Source organism: Pangasianodon hypophthalmus, chromosome 2, assembly GCF_027358585.1.
Source record: "Pangasianodon hypophthalmus isolate fPanHyp1 chromosome 2, fPanHyp1.pri, whole genome shotgun sequence".
Lineage (NCBI taxonomy): Eukaryota > Metazoa > Chordata > Actinopteri > Siluriformes > Pangasiidae > Pangasianodon > Pangasianodon hypophthalmus.
The window spans coordinates 14917222-14934352 of record NC_069711.1 but is presented as its reverse complement, the minus strand read 5'-3'; the positions used below and the strand labels follow the sequence as shown (position 1 = coordinate 14934352).

Sequence of the window (17131 nt, the reverse complement as noted above, 5' to 3'; positions counted from 1 at the left end):
ATGTATGTATGTGTATATATATATATAACAGAAGGTTTGTCAGTTTTTCGGTTTAGCCGCGTGCTCAGAGTAACTTTTTCATTTGGCGTGTGGTGTGTGCGTATTCACCGCTGGAGTGTGTGTGTGTGTGTGTTGGGGGGCGCTGAATGCAGCGAAACACCGCGTTACTCCTTTACTGTGTGTCTGTGTGTGTGCGCGTGCATTAACGCTCCAGCTGCTTAACATTAGTCATCCTCACGAGCTCGAACTGCACGCGACTCGGATCAGCGCGCCTCAGCGTCGGTTCGGTCGCGAGCGCATGCAGACGGAGTGGAAGAAGAGGAGAAAGACAGGGACTGAGAGACAGAGAGACACAAGGAGAAAGACAGTCTTACACGGCTGTCTCAGCACCTCTGGGTTTGGACAGCGCAACAGCTTTTCTTTTAATTGCCGACAGAAAAGATTTCCGTCTTTTTTTTTTCTACTTGCAAAAATAACCCGCTCTGTGGACGGAGTTCGGTTCGGGGGAAGTCGACGATTGGGCAGGAAAGCAACAAATATCAACAGATACCCGGGTTAAGTTGTGAACTGAAAGCACAGAAGCCACGGACGGTAAGTGCCAAATGGGTCAACTTTGAAACACATGCATGTGTTTACTAGACACTAAATATGTCATTCACACGCCTAATGAGCAGCCATGCATCCTATCTTCCATGGAGAAGCAGCTAAATATAGGCTACTACATATACTATCCAAACACAATGGGCCTAGGAAAAGCTTTTCCAAAATAGAGAGAAAAAATGATGGGACTGCTGGTTTAGAACTAGACTAATTTACAATTAGCCTATAAATGTAGGTCGACACTGGTAGAGTTTAAAAATGCACATGGAAATGATAACCCACCTAAATTGAAACCCATCATGCTTCTACATCCTCATCTCCAACAGGTTTCTCAGTGCTTCATCCTAACAGTAGAAGACAGGTACGTAACACTGGTCCTGGAGTACCCCCTGTCCTGCTCACACCCATTTCAACTCAGGAAGGGCTCTTCATTAGTTGATTAGCTGAATCTGGTGTGTTAGAGCAGGGAAAACACTAAGCTGTGCAGGACAGGGGATAATCCCGCACCAGAGTTGGGAACCTGTGCAGTAGGAGGAGCAGTTTAAACAGCTGTATGGGTGAATCATGGGTTAACTTTGATTACTCAATCAGGGTGTTGGATTGATCTGTTTACAATTTGAAATTAGGTGAGAGGATGATAAGGTGTAAAAAAACATAATTTAGCAAGGGCCCCTTTTCACACAGGGATTCCCTAAACATGTTGGGCCAACAGGGAAAAGAGTGAGAGGAAGTGTCATGTCTGAGAGGAAGATCTTAGCTCATGTAAGTATGAGCCAGCCAACCTGTTTTCCACTGCTACATATACTGAAGCTTTTGGCACTCTGGAGCATATGGTCTTGATTAAAGCTTATGCTGGACAGTGAAAAATGACTTAAGCGACCTTAATGCTTCAATCCTAATGAATAATGAATTAGAAATGTTAACACTTGTTGTCCAAGTGCCATCGATTTAGTAAACTAAAAGCACAACCAGCAAATGGTGAAGTCATGTCTGAAAGTTTCTCCATCCTAAAATGTAATAAACATAGACATTAACCCAAGGCTATTTTGTATTTGTAATATGTCATCTACTTTTTTTTTCAACTTACTTTTGTTGAGTTGTTTATTCATTAACACTCCCTGTCAGGTAAGAAGGCATCCTCTGAGAGGAGAGAAAGAAACAGATGGCAGAGGGAAATTAGAATGAATCATGTTTCATCTTCTTGATGCATACACAGACCACACATTTTGGGTGCACTTAATGCTATAATAATAATTTTAATATGCCACCGTTTTGTTAAGTGCATAGGTAAATTGCTTTGTGTCCTTAACACGTCCATCTACACATTTGACATTTATTATTGATCACTGACTACAGTTACTATACTCTGTCAACTCAACAACAGCCAAAATGCTGAAAAGCATTTCAGTGTTTACTACTCAATCAATTTTTTATGGGTCCACATGAGGATCAAGTATTATTTAATATACAGAGGGCTGCATTGGGCTGGCTGGGGTGTGGTTTGCTCTGATTTGAATGCAGACTGTGACTTCTGTTTGCTTTTAGGCAAGTTAATGATAATGAGATTGGAAGCCAAGTGAGCAATACAGTTGGATGAGAAATAAATCCAGTGAAATTAAATTGATTGTCTGACAAAACTATATATCAAAACTTCTGCGTAATAGATGGGAGATTTTTATGAGCACTTGAGGGATCAGTTCAAGAGATCAGAACTCAGTAGCTAAACTTTTTTATGCTGTTATGTCATTATGCTCTTACTTACTGGCTAAGCCCTGGTAGGGTAGTGTGACATGGAATTTTACAAGATTATGTTGCCACTGTCTTACATATCAGTGCATGAAAAAAGATAAGACTGTTCATCAAACTCTACACTGGTGTAAATAAGTTAGAACTTTTGTTTGCATTTCATTCATTCATTCATTCATTCATTCTTTATCCTGGTCAGGGTCACAGTGGATCCGAAGCCTATCCCGGGAACACTGGGTGCTAGGTGGGGATACACCCTGGATGGGACACCACATACACACATTCGCACCTCGCAATTTAGCATAGCCAACAGGCATGTTTTAGGAGGTGGAAGGAAACTGGAGAACCCTGAGTAAACCACATGGACACGGAGAGAGCATGTGAAACTGCACAGGCAGTAACTGGAGATCAGAACCATGGACCCTGTTTGAATCACATCATTAAACATCCAGCAGGCCAGTTCTTAATAATGGAGAATTGGCCTGATTAACTCGCCATACTACCATGTTGTGAAAGCCTATTATTGACAGAGTTTACAAGCTTGATGAATTTCTGTCATAAAAATCCACAAAAATGATCACACTATACAAATACAGTTGAACTGAATTGAAGGCTCTGGGCTGCAGATCAGAAAGCTGTAAGTTCAGATCGTGGCACTGCTTAGCCTTTGAGCAAGGCCTATAATCTTTAAGCTTAATTGTAGTTTGCTTTGGATAAAAACAAGTGTCAAATGAGTAAATGTACTGTTGAAACGAGTGCCTCACTAACACGTCTCAATCATGTTTTCATAGGTCGAGACCATGTGCTCACTGATCCTATGCTCATAGAACACTACTACAAGACTACTGAATATTTTATGCTGATTAACACAATATTAAATGCAGTGTGTATGTATTTTTAATGAAATATGAATCTAAAAAAGAAAGACAACAAAACTAGTGTTTGAACAGTTGCTTGGGTTACTTGGCTGACACTTATATTTTAAGCAGTATTGCAATCTCCTGTGGCTCCTTCAGTCTCATCACTCACCCATCAGAATGTTCTCTCACTCACTCCTTTTCTTTCCACCCCAAGTCTATTTTCTTACACCTGCTTACGTAACTGAAGCATTTAAAGCTGTACAATGGCTTTCAACTTAAATAACACGTCTTCTACATTTAATCATTTTGAATGAAAGAATCATTGTTAATAAAATCGTGTGATATAGCAGTCTGTACAGATGAGTCAATGTGCGTCATACCTGCAGGATTTTTTTTTTTTGGTCTCTCAAGTGGTTTGTTGGTTGCTCTGATTACCACAAACAAAGATGCTTTGAAATCACTATCCTCATGAACATTTTCTCCTCAACACACACACACACACACACACACTCATACACAGAGACGCACACATACACACATAGGAGTGTGAGTGTTTACAGCAGAAAAATACTATTACCCTTAGTTCAACAAATAGGCCCATGAATTAGATTAAAACATTAAAGAGCCTATTACCAGAGAACAAGTTCATAAACAAAGCCGAAGTTTCACAGACTCTAATGTGAGCTAAAACCAGTAGCATTTCATTCAAAATCTAGGCCAGGCCATTTTCCAAATGTGATGCTCTGCTTTGGATATGCAATATACAGAAGCTTGTAAACGCAATCACGTGTGCATTTATGCTCGTTTGCATGTTTATATTGGCATTTCTAAACACAGTCTTTAATACTGGACTATCTCAGCCTTTCTACGTGGTCTGCAGTGTGAGGAAATAATGATATGTAAGAGACATGACAGCCCAGGGGTAGAGATGGAGTAAAGAGCAAACTCACTCACTGTCCCATGCTCTATCAGCACATGACACTCCATATGAACACACAAATGCAAGGCAACTTTGCCCTTATTTTAGACAGGTGATATTAAAAATGTAGTCTCTAAAACCAAATAAATGAACCTTTTGTGTGATGTGCATTCTGCATTGGCTCATTTTGGGTGGTTGCTGATGGTTCATGAATTTGTTGGTTTCTGGGTATGAACCCATTAGGCTTGACCCTGCCCATTAAGTCTGCTTCTTGTATCATTAGTTTTGGAAGGCAAACCATGGGCTTTGTTTGCAATTATATCCAAAGCTCTCTTCTCCCCAATAGGTTTGTTTGTTCAACTGCATCTTTGTGGCTGATTTCAAATGTGCTTGACAAGAAAAAGCATATTTTAAGAAGTCCTCTGCAGTGAATGCTTAGTTACAAAGAGTAACAGTGAGCTGGCAGTGCATTGACAAACAAGTGATAAAAGGGACCACACGTTCCAACTAAAATGCTTTTGATGGTCTCTGAAGATGCCGCACTGCAAATGATGCACATCATATAGATATGACACATGAAAAGACTAAAAAAGATTTTATGTCCAAATTGAGCATGATGTCTTAGAAAAAAGTGATGTTCAGAAACTTTTTGTTCACATCCATTTTTCCTAGTGAATTTATGTATTCACAGAGCGTTCAGAGCACTCATCCTACTAAGTATCTTGACTGTTTTATAACAGTAGCCCTGTCACTGTTTGGCACATGCCTCCTCTGATGTGCATGAATCCTGCCTCAGCATGTATTCACCCTGCTGGCTACACTGTGCTGCTGAGTGCTTCAACCCGCTCAAAGGAGAACTCCAGCACTCAAATTTCCTATATGAACATGCAGTCACCTTATTGGCTGATATGTTGCTTAGTGATAGGAATAAGAAGAGAATACTCTCTCCTACTAGAAAAATGTCACTGACCCATTGCTGAGTCTTCTTTACTTTTATAGTGTGCACTATTCAGTTTACTCTGCCTTTGAAATTAATTCATATTAATTCATACTTTTGGATCATATGGCTGTGTTGCTTTTGATCATATATAGGAATATATGGATTAAGGCCTGCAAACCAATCTCAGAACCAAAGACCTTCTATCTACTATCAGTACAAAGCCATTGTATTTTATGTCACATAGAGAGTCTGATAGAGATATAGTGTGAACAGCATGTCTTGGCAAGCCTCTATGAAAGAAAGCGTGAAGGAACACACCTTGCTAAGGCCATCGGCGTCAATCTCACACAGAGCATGATGTCCCCCCTCTACCTCACCTCCAACCAAGCTCCTCATCACTATCATCCATTTAATCACACTTTCCATCTGCACTCAGAGAACACAGACAACACAGTAGGGCAACACTAAAAAAAATACCAGTGAGCTTTATGCAAAACCATGTGATTGAAAACAAATGAAATCCTCATAGATTGAAAGGTCTCTGTAGTTAAATTTAAGAACAAATATATACATTTTAGCTGTAGAAGATCAGCAAAACTATGATCCAAAAAAATGTTAGTGAAATGCAAGGGAGCATTCAGTCTTCTCATTCAAATGCAGTTCATGTTCAGATATGAATGGGGATTGCAATAAGTGATTTGCCAAGGGCCTTTCATTTCAATTGCTTGGTTGGAGATCTTGCATCTATACACCTCGTGCTGTTTCTAAATGAAAAATCATTCATTTCAGAAGAGAGAACTAACCATGGTTTTTACTTGCCGTTGATGACTTATATCTATCAGAGTTTATGGGTCTTCTTTTTGTTTCCTCAATAACAGTGATATAACAGTTAATCCCATGAATTGGGCACGTTCTGAAACCAAATAAGCCAGGGGACAAAAAAAGTTATTTCCCCAGTATACCTGTATATAAGGGTGCTGCATATGGATTGTTCCATTCTCACTGCTTCTGGTTTCAGCATGTAGCATGCCACAGCCTGGAAGGTGTTGCCTCATTCTAACGTTGCAAAAAATGAGGCAGCTCAAAAACTTATTATAGCAAGAGGGAGAGAGAGAGCGTGAGTGCGAGTGAGAAGAATAAAGAAAGAGAGAGAGACACGCAGAGAGAGAGAGAGAGAGAGAGAGAGATAGAGAGAGTCCTTACTAGAGACATGAAGAGGTTGCTGTTTATCTGAGCAGTATACTGCTTTATCTTCTGCTGAATCTCTGCCAGTGACAGCTCTAGTTTCTTGCTCTCAGCCACCTCATCTTGACAGACAAACAGAGAGAGAGAGAGAGAGAGAGAGAGAGAGAGAGAGGGGGAGACTGAAAAAGCCTCCAGCGTAGATTCCCAGGTTTTGATAATGAGATGTAATTATTTACTTTGAACTTTCCAATTAATAATGCAAAGGCGGCAACCTAGGGAGAAGGACACATGGCTCTCCTCAGCTATAGGTATTAGGAAGCATGCTAATTGACTGATGGCTTGGCTAGGGAGAGTAGACTGCAGAGATATTAATGACAGACCTCTCAGAACTCTTCTTCAGGGAGCTGTGTGCATGGATGTGTGACTGCTAGAGGAATGGGGGAATTATATAGTGGGTAATTATCCACATCTAAAATACTCTGCAAGGTACATTGAAACCTGAAATTCTGCTTTTTATGCACATTTTCTAAACCTTTTAAAATAGCACAACTTGTTGAATAACAAAACAAATCTTTACTGTCTTATGCAATATTGTGTTCACCACAAGCCGGGTAGAACATGAGCAAACTACCACTTGACACTGTACCTTCCAAACAGTAAAACAGTACAATTTATATATAACTAAGTAGACAATTTGCCTTTCATAATATTTTTGAGACTTCTTTGTGACTCACTTAACCTTCATGTGTACAAAGGGAAAGTTTCAGATACATATAAACGCATTCAACATCAAATAAGGTACAATTATAATATAGGACCACAGCAAAAGTAAGCTTCCTACCATACTGCAATGTTATATGTATATGTAGGCGTGCCTGTATTATTATTATTATTATTATTATTATTATTATTATTATTATTATTATAAAACCATTCTGCTAGCATAGGTAGAACAGTTAAGTAGACATTAAGTGGACCAGTAGGAAAGGAAGGAAAAGAGTTTACAGTTACTAATTATGCCTATAGAACAACTGTGTGGTCCTCACCATCTTTTATAAACAAACAAATACAAAAAAACATAACATATTTCAATATGTAGTCAATTTTACCAAAAGTAAGCCAACATTCAGAAACCAGATAGGAAAAAACGTACCCTATAATTGAGTAACAAGTAGAACCACCATTAGCAACAATAACTTGAAGTCTGTAGGAGCTCATCAGTCTCTCACATCGTTTTGGAAAAATTTTGGCCCACTATTCTTTACAACATTGCTTCAGTTCATTGATGCATTCATTTATGCACAGCTCTCTTAAGATCCTGTCACAACATCTCAGTAGGGTTGAGGTCTGAACTTTGACTTGGCCATTCCAACACCTTAATTTTTTCTTCTTTAGCCACTCAGATGCAGATTTGCTGGTGTGCTTGGTATCATTGTCCTGTTGCATGACCCAATTTCGGCCCAGCTTAAGCTGCTGTTCCTCGTTGTCTCAATGACTGCAAGTTTCTCAGGTCCTGTGGCTGCAAAACAAGCCCAAATCACCAGCACCATGCTTGACAGTTGGTATGAGGTGTTTGTGGTCATACGCTGTATCTGGTTTTCGCCAAACATGGCGCTGTGCATGATGTACTTATTTTTTCCTACGTGGTTTCTAAATGTTGGTTTACTTTTTGGGAAAAATGACCACATATTGAAATCATTGTGTTATTTTGTTGTCACCTGACATTGTTTGTTTGTTTATAGAAGTTGGTGAGGACCACACAATTATTATTTAGGCCCTGATAAATAAAAACAGAGAATTGAAGGAGGGTGTACTTTCTTTTTCCCATGACTATATATACAGTATATACATGTATATGTCAGGGAATATGTGGGAATATGGGAATGTGGCAGTGAGAATATGCTGAGCAAAATCTGCAAAAACATGCTACAGCAGCTGAGAAAATGCGTAGAGTGTAAGGAGTATGTGAACATGTGGAGCATATGGTTTAAATAATAAATACAAAATGAAGTATATGTAGTTTTACTCTCATTGGCTCCTGTCTATTCATATTTTCTGTATATAGAATGAATGCTAATAGGCACTAATATGCAGTTGTTAGAAAATATATCGAATTATGTGGATGTGACATGATCGTTATGTAAATCATCATAAACAGAAAGACACTTTAAAAGACATTTTAAAATGACATCTTTATTTGTTTAAACATTTATGGAATGATCACACTTATAAAGCCATACTGCACAAGATGGCACGTATTCTTAAAACATCTGTTGTGAAAACCATAACCACGTTATTCTGAAGCTGACAACAGTGTGAATCAAAGAGGCACTTTGAGTCCCTTTAAAAAAAAAAGTCAATTTTAGTAGGTCATTTTACTAGAGGTTCATTTTCCATCAGTGATTGTTTAAACAGTTTGTTTAATAAACCAGAATAAATGACATTTTTCATCTCCTCAACAGTAGTAAATTGGAGGCTTTGCTTTTAGGCACTTGTTATGGCAGTCCTTTCTCTTTAGTTACTCTGAATCTGGGACACAGGGAGATGTTTTACACTGGGGATGCCGGAATTTTAAGCAGCATGCATGTAGCATGCGCAACAACTGAATGATAGTCTAATTTTTCTAACAACTGAATGATAGTCTAATGATAGAATGTTAATGAAAATATTAAAAATGTGTTTATAAAATAAAAAAAACAAACAAAAGTGTATAATTGTTGATATGGCAAAGGCTTAAAGAACCATTTGGTTTGCTGGGGATAGTGCCACCTGGGGGCTGTGGCGATGGCTTGGGAATCACATATGGGGAGCTGTACTGTAATGGCTTGGGACTGCGATTGCTGTAGTGGCTTTGGGGCTGCAGTTGCTACGAGCACCTTTGTACTCAGGACTCCATCAGTGGACACTGGATAGATTTTAACCAACCGGACTTCTTGCAAAAACTGTGATGAATTTACTGGTTGCACAATTGCACTATTTGTCCATATAGTACACAATAATAGAAGGGATTTATTTATAATATCCATTGCACCCAGATGAGGATGGGGTCCCTTTTGAGCCTGGTTCCTTTCAAGGTTTCTTCCTCATATTGTCTCAGGGAGTTTTTCCTTTCCACCGTCGCCTCTGGCTTGCTCATTAGGGATAAATTCACATATTTACAATATATTTTTTGTGAATCCATTTATTTCTGTAAAGCTGCTTTGTGAAAATGTCCATTGTTCAAAGCGCTATACAAATAAAATAAAATTGAAGAAAAATTGAAGATTTGCATTAGGAGACACTTATTATTTATGGAAGGAGTGTCACTGCTTTGTAAAAGTCAATAAGATTTCCGACATAGGAATTAGTTCCTGTTATTATTTACTATAGCAGTAACATATAGATATACGTCATAGCATAGTCATGTTACAGAGAAACCGGAAAGTGCAAGCTCCTCTGTCCTGAAAACTCAGGTCTTGCAGACGCTCCGTAACATTAAATGTAACTAAGAACAGTTAAAGAGCGCAACGTGTCATTCATTAATAAATTAAAAATTGTAATCTTTAGCAATATCACTGTTGTATACATACTATCTCCATCACCAAACTCAAAAACTACTCAAAATACTCAATTTTAGTTTGTTTAGCCTATTTTTAAAATTTGTTTAGGTTATCTATATATTATTATAACAATTGCATTTTCAGTTAAAGGAATCCTGAAAGTTGGGGGAGCTACAGCACCATCAGTGCCCCTCCTTCCCACATCCTTAATTTGAATCTAAAGGCAAAGTTTAATATCTCTCTGAGACAAATTTCAATACCATTAACACAATAAATACGAGCTCATAAAATAATCTCCAAGTGATATTATCACTCAGTACTGACAATATTGAAAAATGAATTCATGCCTTTGTTACTTCACATTCGTACCACGGAAATACAAAGGTGCTTTTGCAGCAAACTCTAAATCCTCAGGCCTTGTAAACTGGTGCTGCAGGAATCCTCTACAGAACTAAAATATCAACCCTGCTTTGGCTGCACTGACCATTGTTCAAATAGAAAGTCCATTTAAAAATTCTTTTGATCATTCTCAAGCTCTTACATAATGTTGGCTTTTATTATTTGAGAGACTTTTTTACATTTTCAAAATCCCTCCTGCTCACATAGCTAGGGTCTTTCAAATTGAATTTATGTGTCAAGGAAACATCTGCACATTATAGGGGGGTTGAGCTTTTGCCTCTCCTGCTTCTGACTGTTTTCATCTTGCCAAATCTCCTGAAGTATTTAAGACTTGTTTTACCTCTCTGCATATTTTGAAGTTATTTATCACTTTTATTGTTTTGTGTAGCTGCACAATGATATGCCACACTGTAAGCTGTGGGTGAAAAAAAAGAGGTGTGACAGTGCTTAAGCAAACTCACTGAAGCATTTTAAAGTGAGCATTATATATTAAACTGAGCAGAAACATATAACTTCATCATTTGACAATTATCATTATCAAGGAAAGTTGTTTTCTTGATGTTATTCCTAGGGTTTGATTCTACAGCCTGTCACGTATCAGCACATTGTCTCTAACCACACTGTTTCTACTGCTTCAGTAGAATTAACAGAGCAGTTTAATATCGGAATTTTATATCACATACAGTTATTAATTTTGTTTTACTTTTTTTTATTTTTGTCTGAAAGTGGAACAATCATTTTCTATAATGCAAATACTTTAACTAAAATGACAAAACATATTCTAATGCTCCAAAAGCTACATTTAGACTTTGTAGCCGGTAATATGAGAGAAGGTACGGTGAGTTTCTTGTTTAATTAAATGGCATTGTTTTCAAGACTATCACATATCAGAGAGTGTGGCTTTTACTCTGGAACATTGCACAGAAAGTAATATGAAGTTTGTCACACAGTGGCACATTATGCTATTATTAAACTGCTCCTAATAATTCATCCTTGTACGAATGAAAGTCTTAAAATTTCAACCTGGGCAGAATAAATCTTAAGCTAGTCTTCTCTGACCCACAACAGCAGGAAGCCAGGGCTAAGGAAAAGGCTGGCTGACATCTTAGAATGCGGTGACCGATTGCAGACTTGATGAGATTACTCTTAACCCTATTTCCAGGGGCAATAACTCAGCAGTAGAGCAATATCATGATTGATGTTACATCATTTTCTCACTCCGGGGGGTGGGGTGGTCTTGGGTGGATGTTATTTCATACAGCCTTACAGCTACATGCCATCTAGCTCACTCCTTCCTTTATGGCTGGCTCTATAGGAGCTCCAGGGCCTGTTCTATGATGTTTTCTGGACCTCTGCATCATGCCTGAGCAGAGAGAGCTGTGGATTTGGAGGTTGGAGCTGCAGCATTTACACACAGCTGCTCTCTCACACTTTGCATGCTCTGTAGGTGACTTAGTCAAGCACAGCATGGGATGAAGTCATATTTAGAGAGATTTAGAGGATTCTGCCCACTGTAAGCACCATAGAGTTCAGCATTTCCACACTACAGAACACTATTGAACATTGATTGGCTATATTTAGGCCTCCATTTTAGAAGCACCTATTGATTAGAGCTGTGTATTGATTCTCCATTTAAAAATGTCCACCTGCATATCAATTTGAATTTCATACACAGTATCAACCTGTCCTGGCTCAACAACATTGGCTCTTTCATTCCTGTGTGTCCTAGTTTAGTAATTAGACTGTTTATTTATGCAGTGCTGCTGTGTATACATTTTCTGATGATTCTTGTGGTGAACAGTACAATTCCTTAGGCTATTATACTCACACACATATAAAGACTTCATAAAAAGATATAGCATATAGGGCAGGCACTGTTTGATTAGCATTGTCTGAAAGCATTTGTGACTCTCGCGAGGACTGCGTAGGTGTTCGTTCTTTGTGGCTCCCAAAGGGGGGGAATTCTATTGTTGTATTGCAGAGGAAAGTTCAACGTTGAGATTCAAAAACACTATCTTACCCTGCAAAAAATCCCCCCAAAAACATAAAACCCCCCACTCTTTTAATCTACTTAACATTGTGCATGTAAATGACTTGCTTTTGGCTTTGGCTAGTGAGCACTCATGCATACAAAGCCTCTGAGCCTCCTGAAACATCCAAAAATGGCTTGGGGCACCTCTTTCTGTTCTCAATCAAGCCACTACATTCATCACAAACATACAGTACACTGTACAACATACAACGCATAAAAGGACACAATAGAGAGATATTTTAGGGTATAGGAAGCTGCATTCATAACATGGATGCCAATGATTTTTAACTCTGTTCAAACAAAACTACCAATTAAAAGACTTATTGTTTTTTTATGGTTGTGTAACATGCAATAGCAATATTTTTCTTATAACATGTTATTTTCAATTTTATATTACTGGTTCACTTAACTGGGGGCATCTATCAAAGTATCTATCTACATTAGCAGGTGTCTGACATAAGGTCACTTGAACCAGAGTTAACATTTATATGTACAAAGTAATCTAATAACTTAAGATTTTGGCAATGATCCAATCAATGCATTCATAAGTGCTTTAGTAATCATTTTTCTTTCACTACTCAAGTCGCACATTACGCATTACACAGAATTAAAGATTTTAGAACAAGCAGTGGTGATGAGGCTCAATATAAATGAATCAAGACAAGAATAATTTAAACTGATGTAATTAAAATGATATACTGCATAATACAGATGGTTCCATCACTACTCTGTGAAAGAACTATGCAATCGTGAACCTCCAAAGATGGAAACTGTTGTTTTCCTAAGCAGAGAAAACCACAAGGAGGTGGTGGAAATCATAATTTTATCATAAACTTTATTCTTTCAGTCTTTTAAAATTTGTTCATCTACATTAATGTGTCATCTTTAACTAGTAGCAATGTTTTGTTTAACCCTTACAACACATTTAGGCCAAATGATAAATGGCTTCCTATTAACTACACATAAACTACATATAATTGGATTATTGAACCTATTTAGTACACTGCATTTAGCATACAGCCACAGTAAAAACAAAAGAAACAACAACAACAAAGAACGACAACAACATAGCACTTTACTATGTCTGGTAGTTAATTTCCTAGTTTAACTATATTTCCCAGTAGTTAGTTTTTACATTACATAGATTAAGTATAAATAGTTAAACTATTTAATAGGAAGAGTAGAGCTGATAAATTCTACGTCATACACAGTCTATGGATTTAGTCCATCATATTGAATTTCTGGCTGGTTGGAGCACAACTGACTCAGCTGATACAAGTTTTCTCTCTCTCTCTCTCTCTCTCTCTCTCCGAGTTTTCACACGTAGAAAATTTAGAAAACCAAAAGACATCCAACCAACCATACACATATGCTGAATATCCCAATTACTTGGCTAAAATTCAGATGGCTTTATCTGAGTTCTTGCAATCCAGTTATGACTTTAATTCAGTGTATGATATCAGACTATGCAGTTTATATGAGTACTTGAATAAACTGATAAAAGTCAAAATCCGTTATTACTGTGATTGGATTTTTAATATGCATGTAAGCACACTCAGTGGGATTCAATCTAAATCTATTTCCAGGGAGAGGTTTGGCACTGCTTGCATTGTTTTAAATGCCAACATTTAGGATCAAGTTTGTAACATTGCCGCTGAGTTTATGGGAGATATGAGCAAAGAAATTTTTTGAAATCTAATAATGCTTACTGAGCGTGTGGGAGAAAACAATACCTTCAAATAAGACAGATATACCGTAAACAGTCTTACAACTCTACCACATGAAATAATGAAATCCAGGTCTGGTCTGACCAGCAGGAGTTCATGGCTAGTACTATGTATTTATATATTATAGTTCTAATGGGAAAAGTGATTTTTTTTTCATGTCAGTTGAGAAATACTGTGCCTGCATTATTTTCATAACATTGGATATGTGAATAATATTGTTAATACAGTGTTAACTTGGAATAACATCATTATAATACTACCTCTAAACATGTAATGAAATGCAGTAATGAAGAAAACATTGGAAAAATTTAATCTAGATCTTGTGAAGCTCAGTTTTCAAATTTGCTCTGCACATTGTAAATGACAGCAAAGCCATGCATATAAAGTCAGATGGATGAGCTTACAGCTTACGATACATAACAATTCCTCACAGTTATTACAGTTATTAAGGACAGCACATAGGCCCAGTCTAGCACATTCTAAGAAGTTAAAGATAGAGCTGTTTAAAAATGGAAAAGCCAGTAACTACTATGATACAGCCACAGGCAGTAATTTAGCTATATTGCAGCCCAGTTAGCTCTTGTGCTGGAATACACAATGCATGCCATAAAAGCCTCAGAAAAGCCACAGTGAATCATTGGAGGATACTGTGAGCAGAACACAGGCAGTGAGAGAGACAGTGTGCCCTTACTGACACATGTAACAGGTTTTGGTCTGTCATCTTAGCACATTATAACCACAACATAAAGTTCATTCATACGACACAAGAATTTTTTTTATATGAACAGCGAATAGTAGCACTCTCACCAACTTGGAGGAAAAATCAACACTGAACAACTTGCATATTAATATTTATATCAATATCAATATATGATCTTCAATTGTGCAAAAGATTTCTTTTATGATGAAATTCTGAGTTACTTTTTTGGTTTAAACAGCTTTCGTCATCAAGCTGGTCTGTTTTGACTTTGCAGCATTATCCACACCGCCATTTATAAAAATATTTATATTTAAAAGTATTATAAACGTATATTTATTTATTTTTTACATTTATAAAAGTATTTATAAGAATATTGTACAGACTTCTTGTCATTACTATACTCTCTACATAGCTGCTACCCCAATAACTGCTATGTTGATATATAGTGTAAGCTTATCTGCTGAATACTATGTCGTAGCTGTTATGTTTACATTCATAGCAATTTATTATATTGTAATTCTTGCACTGCCTGTTATATCTGACACTTTCACACTAGAACTGTGTACTGGTCAGTGCTGCACTGTCCCTTACTGTGCCTGTTGTCCTGTTTTAGTAGTTATTGTACTGTCTTTTGCTGTTTGCACACGTTTGCACGTGCACTTTATGTAGTAATGTGTAGTCTCTTGTGGTTCTGTGTTATTTTATGTACCATCACGGTCCTGGAGGAACATAGTTTCGTTTCACTGTGTATTGTACCAGCTGTATATGGTTGAAATGACAATAAAGCCACTTGACTTGACTTGATTTGGCTGCTCGCTGATAGTGGCACCTGTGGGAATTCATCTTTACCGAAAGAGACTGTTGTAGCAGCTCTTTATTCCTTTAGTCTCTCCATCACTCTCGCCTCCTCATCTGTATATTTTGTATATTCAAATTTCAAGCTGGTGTTGTCCTTTTTCAACACCATCGTGATTGTCATCTTGTAGTTCACCAACTAGCCAAACCAAGTCTCTGTAGTAAATCAGCAAACCAGCTTCATATAGCTGCATTGCATTCTGGAAATTAGAGTCCATATTTTGCTGTCTCCACTACTTCTATGTTGAATGTCTCATTAATAAGACATTGAATTGAGATGGGAAATGATAAGTGAGAAAAGAAGCTTGTGCTCTTCAGTTTGTAGGTGCTAACAGCAAAACCTAAACTTTATCACTTATGTGTGAGATCAGTGAAAAACCTTCTCCTGTTAAATGGCATTAGTAACTGCACTAGCAATATCCGCAGCACACAGCTGTTAACTTCACACAGGAATAGTACAGCCCCAACCAACAAATTAGCACCAGAATCACTAAGCACATCACAAACATTTTAATATAAACATATTTAATGTTTCAGGGTGGTGTTTTCCTTTAATAATATGAATTAAGAAAGACTCAGACTCTGAACACATCATTGTTCCCTTGTGTAAAAATTTATATGATTTGTTTACGTGAACGGATTGTTGATTATTTGTAGATGGCACCAATTATACTAAAGATTCATGGAGATTTCTGGAGGGTCATAACACCACCAGTGCACTTGGGCAAACAGCAGCTTTCCAGGAAGCCAAATGCGCTCCCATTGTCCCGGTGCTGCTTGGTCAGCAGATTCTGCAGCCTCCAGTGGTCTTCACTTCTGTGCCTTTCTGCAGGCTTTTAAAAAGTCCTCTCTTTAAAAGGGCCAGTGACCGAATCCTCCCTCCATTCCTTTTCTCAACCCTGCAGCAATCAGCAACTTGTCAGTACGTCAGCTAGCATTATTAGTAACTCCCACCATGGGAAGACAGGACATCAGGTGGTCCAGATCAGAGGGTTGTAGCCTGAGGGTTGATGTGAGGTGAAGCCTTGAGCCCACTCTTCACTGGAATGAGATGTGGGAGAATATGATGCAACCTATTTTTGGAACGTCTATTGCAGAAATTCTAGGTAGCTATAAATGTGGTTTAAGTAGTAACTTTCAATATTTCATGTGCCTCTGGAGCTATAGTGACATACTGTAGAATAATATAGAGCCAGATGGTGCTTGTAGTTGGTACAGTTGAGAAGCTTTCCTTGTTGTTAGATGTTGTTAGAAATGCCACCTTGGCATTGTTGTTACTGGTAAAAAAGTGATGGATTTCCTTTTATTTTTAAATTCACACGGCACTATACTCTACACTGTAGTTCTTAAACATTGTAGGACTCTTACTGGTCTCTGTTAGGATAGCTCTATAAGCTGGAGCAGTTAGTGTGTAAGTGACCTGATAGCCCAGCCTTCAAAAAAAAAAAAGGCTTGTCTCTCATCTCCATGCCATTCCCTTGACAAGAAGATGAGGTTCAAAGTTATACCTCTCACCATGCTGCTGAACTCTGGGCTTCCTCTGCATTGTGCTGCTGATCTCTGGGGCCTTACTCAGTACCAGGCATCACAGGGTTTAGGAGATCAAAACAAGGATTAAAGTGGCTGGCA

The 17131-nt window shown here is 37.9% G+C and overlaps 1 protein-coding gene across 1 annotated transcript in view; it reads left to right on the top strand.

The window, feature by feature from the left end:
- Window positions 1-40: 40 nt before the first annotated feature.
- LOC113534431 (metabotropic glutamate receptor 4) overlaps window positions 41-17131 on the top strand; it is a 121855-nt gene continuing 104764 nt past the window's right edge. Inside the window, exon 1 of the mRNA XM_026927231.3 lies at window positions 41-591. The gene's annotated coding sequence lies outside the window, so the exon portion shown is untranslated. The remainder of the gene's footprint in view (window positions 592-17131) is intronic.